Below are 8,505 nucleotides of genomic sequence, written 5' to 3' on the forward strand. Positions count from 1 at the left end.
TAAGTAATAAGAGCCACCAAACCATGGTCTCATCGTATACTGGGTTTGCAGTTTTGTTCATTTGCTTTCAGTACCCCGCAACATCTTCCCCTGGGATTTCACCCTGGGGTGGAATACAGATGCCCAACACCGCTGGAAAATCATGGGAGAATGGGGAGCATAGCCCAGGACAGTCTGGGGGCTCTGCTAAGTCTGCTTTCTCTGCTTTGCAGTGTGTCTTTCAAAAATTTGAAGCAAAAGTCTCAAATTTCTTATAAAAGTGCAGGAAAACTTGGGAGACTCGAACCAAATTAATGTGCATAAAAATGTTTTCATGGTTTCTTCGTGTGATTTTTCTTTTCTTGTTGAATTAAAACACATTTCTCTGCAATGATGGAAACTCCAGCACAACAGTCTGCGCTAGGGCTTGAGATCCAGAAAATGAAACGTGACCACAGGAAGGGAAGAGAATTAAACAAACCAGAAGAATTCCCCTGCCCAAGCAAAGGGGAAGGCAAATGTTAAAAGAGAAGGAACCAGCAAAAGTGGTGAACACTGAATTTCAATTTTAAAAAAAATATTTGAATTCTTTCATCCCAGGGACACACTTGGTAAAAAAATACCTAATGTGACTTCTCTGCATAACCTCCTTCTGACCACATTGGAAATCATAGTCATCTATGTGGGTACCTCTCTAGCATGTTTTATTATCCTAATTGCTCATCCTGTTTTGTGATTTATTCTCAATTTTTCACTACTGTCTGCTACTTGGAGTGATCAACAGGACATGATATTCACACCTTTCAACTACATCTATTCCTCAGCTCCGGTATGAATATTAAGATCGGGAAATAACAATTAGTTAAGGTTTCATTTTCTCAGAGCACACTCTCTCCTATAGTTTCACAGAAGGAAGAGACCGACGGTTTGTGCTGTCTACATTTTAAATGTGCCGTCTAAATTGGTGGAAATGGTTAAAGTTGAGATTTGACAATATTTTTGAGGGGCCTAAACCTTTCCTCCAGAGACCCCCCCTGTCCCTAATCACCCCTAGGCCTCCCACGGCCTATCCAACGCCCCCATTCCCCATCCCCCGACTGTCCCGCCCCCCAGAGCCTCTGAACCATCCAAACCCCCCACTCCCTGTCCCCTGACCATCCCCCACGAGACCCTCTGCCCCTTATCCAACTCCTCGGCCCCGGCCCAGCACCTTTAACACACCGCTCAGAGGAGCGTGTCGAAGCCAGACACGCTGATGCGCCGATCCCCGCAGCCCCGCCCCCCAGAGCGCTGCTTTACCGTGTTATAGCCGAATTCCTGTTATAACGGGCCGCCTTATAGCGGGGTAGAGGTGTACTTCCCCTCCACCCCTAAAGTACTCTGACTTCTACATATGTAGTGTGTTTCTATTATGATCAGGGTTGCTATTCATTCATCTGTCCTCATGAGAACTATTTCTAGTATTTCAAGGTTTGAGAAGCTTCCTAGAGACTTTTAAAAAAAATATGAACACACTAAATGACTTGCGAGTTTATGTGTGGAAGAGATATTTTCATTTAATTTATTGAGATCAATTCAATGAAAATTATATTTTTTCCCTTTGTATTTCAACCATTCCCTATTTCCTTTCAGCTCCGGCTGCTGCAACTATTGAGGTTAAAACAGAAGGATGCAGTGGAATCCCTCCTCTCTGCCGATTCTTCCCACAGTGACTTCTAACACTCCAGAACGCTTGACGTGTTATGCGATACATTCACTCTGTCCTCATCATATAGCGGAGCTTGAGAAGTTTCCTAGAGACATTTATAAAATATGTGAACTGAGCATAAGACTTGTAAGATGATGAGGTGTAGAAAGATATTTTCATTTCATGTATTGACGTTAATAAAGGGAAACATTTATTTTTCCCTTTGTGTTTCAACCAACTCTCATTTCATTCCAGCTGAGGATGCAGTGACTACAGAGCTTAAAACAGTTGGAGGAAATTGTATCGTGCAGTGGATTCCCTCCTTTCTACTGATTTTTCCCACAGTGATTTCTAAGGCTCCAAAATGCTTGACCTTGTATTATGCAATACACTCACTCCACAATGACAGGTTTCAGAGTAGCAGCCGTGTTAGTCTGTATCCGCAAAAAGAACAGGAGTACTTGTGGCACCTTAGAGACTAACAAATTTATTAGAGCATTCTTAGTCTCTAAGGTGCCACAAGTACTCCTGTTCTTTTCACTCCATAATGAAATTCCAACTGTCCATATTACAATTTATGTGATAATACTCTGTTGATTTACTCAAAGTTTAAATTGCAAAATGAAGGATATCTATGCAAAAAAGTTACAAGAAAATTAAGAAAGGGTTAAACCTTAAACATTGTTGACATAATGCGTTTGCTATATATTTCTGTGGTTCAACTCTTCTCTGATCAAAATCTCATGTCTGAACTGTAACAGGCAGCTTAAGCACAGTATAACAGCATAACAAATATGAACTGGAAAAACTTTGCAAGAAAAAAAGATGTGCATAATTTTCCTCTAATGTCAGAACGAAGGGAGAGATTTCAGGTGGCCCCAAGGGGTTTTCAAGCCTCGAGTGTCTCTGAAGGGGAACGGCAAGGTGGCAATCTGGGAAATCTTCCTGCTGCTTTTGCAAAAATCTCTCTGAAACGACCTGAGGTGAGAGTTCCATTCAGATATTCCAACACAGACTCACCAGCAAGTTGGGCATGTGGAGACATGTTTGGTTGCAGTGATGGAAAATGGGACTCTCTGACCAGGAGGTAAGGACCATAGGCGTGCGCAGCACATTGCATTAGGGTGTGCACCCAGGGATTTTTTTTTTTTAAGGCGAACGTCATAAACGTCTGGGTGTGGGAGGGGGTGCTGTGTGCGGGAAGGGGCTCAGGGCAAGGGATTGGGGGGCTGAGGAGGGGGTGTGGGATGTATGAGGAGGCTCAGGGAAGGGGGTTGAGGTGCAAGAGGGGGCGGAGTGCAGCAGGGGGCTCAGGGCAGGGGTTCAGGGGGGGTGCAGTGTGCAGGAAGGGGCTCAGGGCAAGGGACTGGGACAGAGGAGGGTGTGGGATGTATGAGGGGGCTCAGGGAAGGGGCTTGGGGTACAGGAGGAGTGCGGAGTGCAGGAGGGGGCTCAGGGCAAGGGATTGGGATCCAGGGTGTGGCAGGGGTCTTAGGACAGGGAGTTGGGGTGCAGGAGAGGTGCGGCAGGGGGCTCAGGACAGGGAGTTGGGGTGCAGGAGGGGTACAGGGTGCAGGCAGGGGGCTCAGGGCAGGGGGTTGCGGGGCAAGGTGCAGGCAGGGGGCTCAGGGCAGGGGGTTGGGGGCTCAGGGCAGGGGGCTCAGGGCAGGGAGTTGGGATGCAGAAGGGGTGCAGGCAGGGGGTTCAGGGCAGGGGGTTGGGGGCAGGAGGGGGCTCAGGGCAGGGGGTTGCGGGGCAAGGTGCAGGTCGGGGGCTCAGGGCAGGGAGTTGTGGGGCAGGGGTTGGGGTGAGAGGTGCAGGCCGGGGGCTCAGGGCAGGGAGTTGTGGGGCAGGGGTTGGGGGACAAGGTGCAGGAAGGGGGCTCAGGACAGGGGGTTGGGGTGAGAGGTGCAGGCAGGGAGCTCAGGGCAGGGAGTTGGGATGCAGGAGGGGTACAGGGTGCAGGCAGGGGGTTCAGGGCAGGGGGCTGGGGTGAGAGGTGCAGGCAGGGGGCTCAGGGTAGGGAGTTGGGATGCAGGAGGGGTACAGGGTGCAGGCAGGGGGTTCAGGGCAGGTAGTTGGGGTGAGAGGTGCAGGCAGGGGGCTCAGGGCGGGGGTTGGGAGCTCAGGGCAGGGGGTTGGGGTGAGAGGTGCAGTCAGGGGGCTCAGGAAAGAGAGTTGGGATGCAGAAGGGGTACAGGCAGGGGGTTCAGGGCAGGGGGTTGGGGGCAGGAGGGGGCTCAGGGCAGGGGGTTGCGGGGCAAGGTGCAGGTCGGGGGCTCAGGGCAGGGAGTTGTGGGGCAGGGGTTGGGGTGAGAGGTGCAGGCCGGGGGCTCAGGGCAGGGAGTTGTGGGGCAGGGGTTGGGGGACAAGGTGCAGGAAGGGGGCTCAGGACAGGGGGTTGGGGTGAGAGGTGCAGGCCGGGGGCTCAGGGCAGGGAGTTGTGGGGTAGGGGTTGGGGGACAAGGTGCAGGAAGGGGGCTCAGGACAGGGGGTTGGGGTGAGAGGTGCAGGCAGGGGGCTCAGGAGAGGGAGTTGGGGTGCAGGAGGGTAGGCTGTTTGCAGGCAGGCCCGGGGCTGGGGATCTGGGCTCCCCCGCCCTGGCAGGCAGGCTCGGGGGCCGGGCTGGGCGCTTGGGGCCAGGCCGGGAAGAGGCAGCCAGGGTGGATCGCAGGGCGCCGAGCTGCTCCCAGGGCTGGACTCAAGCCCGAGGGTGCCGGGCCGGAGTCCCCGAACAGCGCCGGGGAGCGGAGCTCGCAGCCGGGCTGCGGGAGGGGGCCTGTGGGCCGGGCTCGCCCCCTGCCCCGGGCCTGCTGGGCTCAGGGGCGGCCTGACCCCCCGGGTGGTGCCCGGGCCCCTGGCCAGCGCGGGGAGCCGCAGGCGGGTTTGGGGCGCTGGAGGGGGGCAGCTGCCTTGGGGCGGGGAACTGGGGCAGCACCCGCGCGGGCCACCTTAAGCGGCTGTGTTGGTGCTGCCGGGTGGGAGGCTGCCAGGGAGCACATGGGGCTGTTAAAGCAGCCAGCCCAGCCCTGGGGAGGGGGAGCCCGGCTCAACGGGGTGCAGGCCGGGGGCTCAGGGCAGGGAGAGGGGGTGCAGGAGAGGTTCAGGCTTACCCGCAGCGGCGCGCTCCCCGCCTGCCAGGGCCCCATGCCGGGCCGCTCCCCGCAGCCCCGGGGGAGGGGCGGGGCAGCACAGGGCTCTGCACGCTGCCCTTGCCACGCCTCCAGGTACCTCCCCTGAAGCTCCCATTGGCCGCAGTTCCCCGTTCCCGGCCAATGGGAGCTTCGGGAGGCGGTGCCTAGAGCAACCCCTTAGCCCCAGAGACCTGCTGCCCTGATGGCTGCTTCGGAAAGCAGCGCGGGGCCTGCGGCACCACGGGGGGCAAATCCCGCGGGCCGGATGCAAAGCCCCGAGGGGCCAGATCCGGATCCGGCCCATGGGCATGAGGGTGTGTGCCCGGGCCCACCCCGTGCGCACGCCCATGGTAAGGACCTATAGTTTCCCAGGGTGAAAGGGAAGAGAGACCAATTTCTTTCATCAGAGACAAGCAGTTCAGCCTCAGTGCTAGCAGGAGAATCCATGTGGAATTATGGGGGTTTCAAATCTAGGACAAACTCACAAAGAAGTTTAGAAATTTAAATACCAACATTTTTAGAAGTACTAATCAAAATCAAGTAATATTTTATACAGGATTTAAAATGAGATGCGGTGGAATTTTAAAAGCTGTTACTATTTAGTCTATCTGTGCACTGTGACAATAGTTTCAGATCATTTTACGCCATTTGTAACAGGATCTTTATGTCAGTCATTTATTTATTGTTCCTATTTATGTAATTATCATAGGCATTTGTTTCTGATCAATAAATAATTATTTTATATAAAAGGGCAACCTATAGCAATAATGATTTGAATTAAATACCTATTGAACCAAAACGAAAAAAGGAGAAGAGAAAAGCCCTGTAATTGTTCAGCCTTAAAACCCCAATTCCAGAGAGTACTTATGCACGTGACTAACTTAAAGTACGTGAGCCATCCCACTGCTGTTAGTGCTCCAATCAGGAACATGCTTAAATACATTGATGAATCAGTGTCCCAGTTCACAATAATTCCATATTAAAAATAATAGTTACTGAATGATAATTAGCCTTTCCATTCAAACAGACCCCACACCACACCTGAACTCTGCCACCTTTTCCTATTCTACTTTTTACCAGGTTATTTTTCCCCAGAAAACCTTGGCCATTTGGATGTTTGGTGTAGTAGACGGTTGTATTGGAAGAGGCTAGATTGGTGCCCTTTCCCCCACTAAGCAAGAGTGCATGCATCCCTTAATACATATCAATTGTTAGTTTGTAATTAGCCTGTCCATACCCCATCCATCAGGTTTATGTGCATTCACATACCCTCTCCCCCCACCCAAATCAAATCAGGTTTGTATGTATCCAACACCTACGCACAATACACTTACTAGCACTGCCCCCACTATTAAGTTTGTGCTCGCATGCACTCTTATCAGGTTTGTGCCCCCACCGCCTGATCCCATTACCTTTGTGTGCACCAGATCCAATTCATTCTTGGGCATACACCACAAACAAAATTACATGTGAATAATGAGAGCAGGAAGAGGCCATTTTGTATTAGGATTATCAAAGTTTCTCTTTGTCACCTCTAAAATGCAGCTCCCCATTTGGTGGAATACATCAATCAGTTACTACTGGAATGGGGATGGGAGAGGCGGAGCAAGGGTGGAGTCGGGCCAGGGCTGGGGGTAGAGGGGGCTTGAGCACCCATCAGCGCCACTAGGGTCTGCGCCTCTGGGGGCTACCCCTTTTGCCCTCCCCCTACCGGCCTAAAATCAAGCTTGTGTGCTCATGGACTGCATGTTCCACCAACAGCCAGTTTTATGAGCACAGTGCGTCAAAATTTCAGTTGTAATGTGAATAATGACTAAAAGTTACGCTAAACCCAATAATTTAAAACTATTTGAAAAACAAAACAAAACTAGCCCTTAGACTGGACCTAGTGAGGATCTACCTCTCTACCAAATCTGGGTACGTAGACAGTATTCTGAAGAGTTGCTACTCAACCCTAGCACTGCCTAGGACAAATTTAAGCCAGACACTAAAACTGGAGATTTCTTATTGAAAAGTTTTTAAAAGAAGTCAAACAGCCACTACATTAAATGTTCCAATAGTATAAAAACAACTTGGGTGTGAGTTCTCACAATGATTGTCAATCTCCCTTTAGAGAAAAACCAGGAACATATTCCCCACAGGCAATCCCTTTTATAATGCAACCGAAAATACGGAGTTGCTAATAGGAGCCTCTGTACATTCAAAGTCAACAGATGGCGCCACTGCAGAAGCCTTTGCTTGTCTTTCCTCTGGGGTTCTAAAACAGTTTTGATGTGGGCCTAATCTTATAAAAATTGTTCTATGGACCCTTTCCTCACCTCTTCGAGATCAGGTAACACCTTCGTGGCAGGTACAGCAAATGCTTCCAAAGAAAAGTAGTACTAGGAACATATTGACAGTAATTTCAGTACTAGGAACGTGAGATCTGCCTGCTCACTGAAGACCACCATCAGGTCCTCCATGTGCCACCACCGATACATAAACCTCAACTTGGGACCTGCTGGTTTAGAGGCACGTACAAGGAGTTAACTCTGACAACAAATGCCTATCCTTTCTTATGGTGCAGGTTTTTTTCAGTAGCTGTGCCTATCGGTAGTAGTAGTTCTTTCCTGCTCAAGTCTCTCTGCCTTCTTTCATTCCTTGGTGGAGTGGAAACCTACAGGTTATATTGACAAAACACAATTACATTAAAATGAGAGCAAAAAACAAAAACAATAGACTGTATAAACAAGTCAAGGATTATAAACAGATTGGTTCACAACCTCCAAGATGTATCCCCCTCTCTGGTGGTACATGGCAGTAACAGAGCATGTGGGAGCCATACACATTCTTCTTCAAAGTCTAACTAAATCATTACCCCTATGGTGCAGAGGGGAACCTCCCGCCAATCATTCCATCACACTGTTTTTAAGCTGGGCTACATATAACAAATGAATTCGTTTCCTTAAGAAGCCATTGGGCGATTTCTATCATCTAGGATTTTAGGCCTTCCTGTGAGAAAGCCAACCTTAGGGGGATAAAAAGGGAGGAATACGCTACCACTAGATCCCCACTTAAGCTCGCCTTTATCCTACCATTGGTAGGTAGGAGGAAATAGTGACAGGTTTGTCTCCAGCTTTCATCCTAGAAAGAGATGAGGCTCTGGTTTCTGTACAGAACACAAGGTGTTTCCACACAACGTAATTTTTGTGCCACTGATATTGCAAGCTACGCCCACTAGAGCTGTGCTAGCACTGCCCCAGCCCAATGTGTGCATGCTCGCTAAAGGCCCCCCACGTGGATCATAACTGTACGAAGAACAATCCAAGAGAGAAGTATGTGCAAAAGCATCTTACTCCATGGCACCTCATCTCACTTCCATGTGGCACAAGTAAGAGTCCCGTGCAGATGGCTCTATCCCTGCACGAATCCTCTGCAGCAGGCTCTGAGCAATTTGTAACTAACTTTCCTCAAGCAAGAGACTAGCCGTTTGCATATATGCTGCAGGGGAGCTGGAACTAGGGGCACTGGGGTGCCCAGCATGAAGTGATATTAGCAAGCGAATGCACGGTTTCCATCATACATGGGGTTTACAGTGTTGTTCAATGGCTTTCAGCATCCCCACTATAAAAATTGTTCCAGACCCCTGAATTGCTGTTACCATAGGTGCCAACCCCTTGGGGGCTCCAGGGCTGGAGCGCCCACTGAAAAAAATTAGTGGGTGCT

General features: G+C 50.4%; 1 long non-coding RNA gene across 1 annotated transcript; it reads right to left on the reverse strand.

Annotated features, from left to right (window-relative positions):
- Nucleotides 1–1,526: 1,526 nt before the first annotated feature.
- LOC128838143 (uncharacterized) lies at nt 1,527–5,512 on the reverse strand. Its single transcript, XR_008445107.1, has 2 exons — nt 4,780–5,512; nt 1,527–1,772 (listed from the first exon to the last, which is right to left on the reverse strand). It is a non-coding gene; the product is annotated as an uncharacterized LOC128838143 (long non-coding RNA).
- Nucleotides 5,513–8,505: the final 2,993 nt, after the last annotated feature.

The sequence above is a fragment of the Malaclemys terrapin genome, chromosome 5 (genome assembly GCF_027887155.1).
Source record: "Malaclemys terrapin pileata isolate rMalTer1 chromosome 5, rMalTer1.hap1, whole genome shotgun sequence".
Lineage (NCBI taxonomy): Eukaryota > Metazoa > Chordata > Testudines > Emydidae > Malaclemys > Malaclemys terrapin.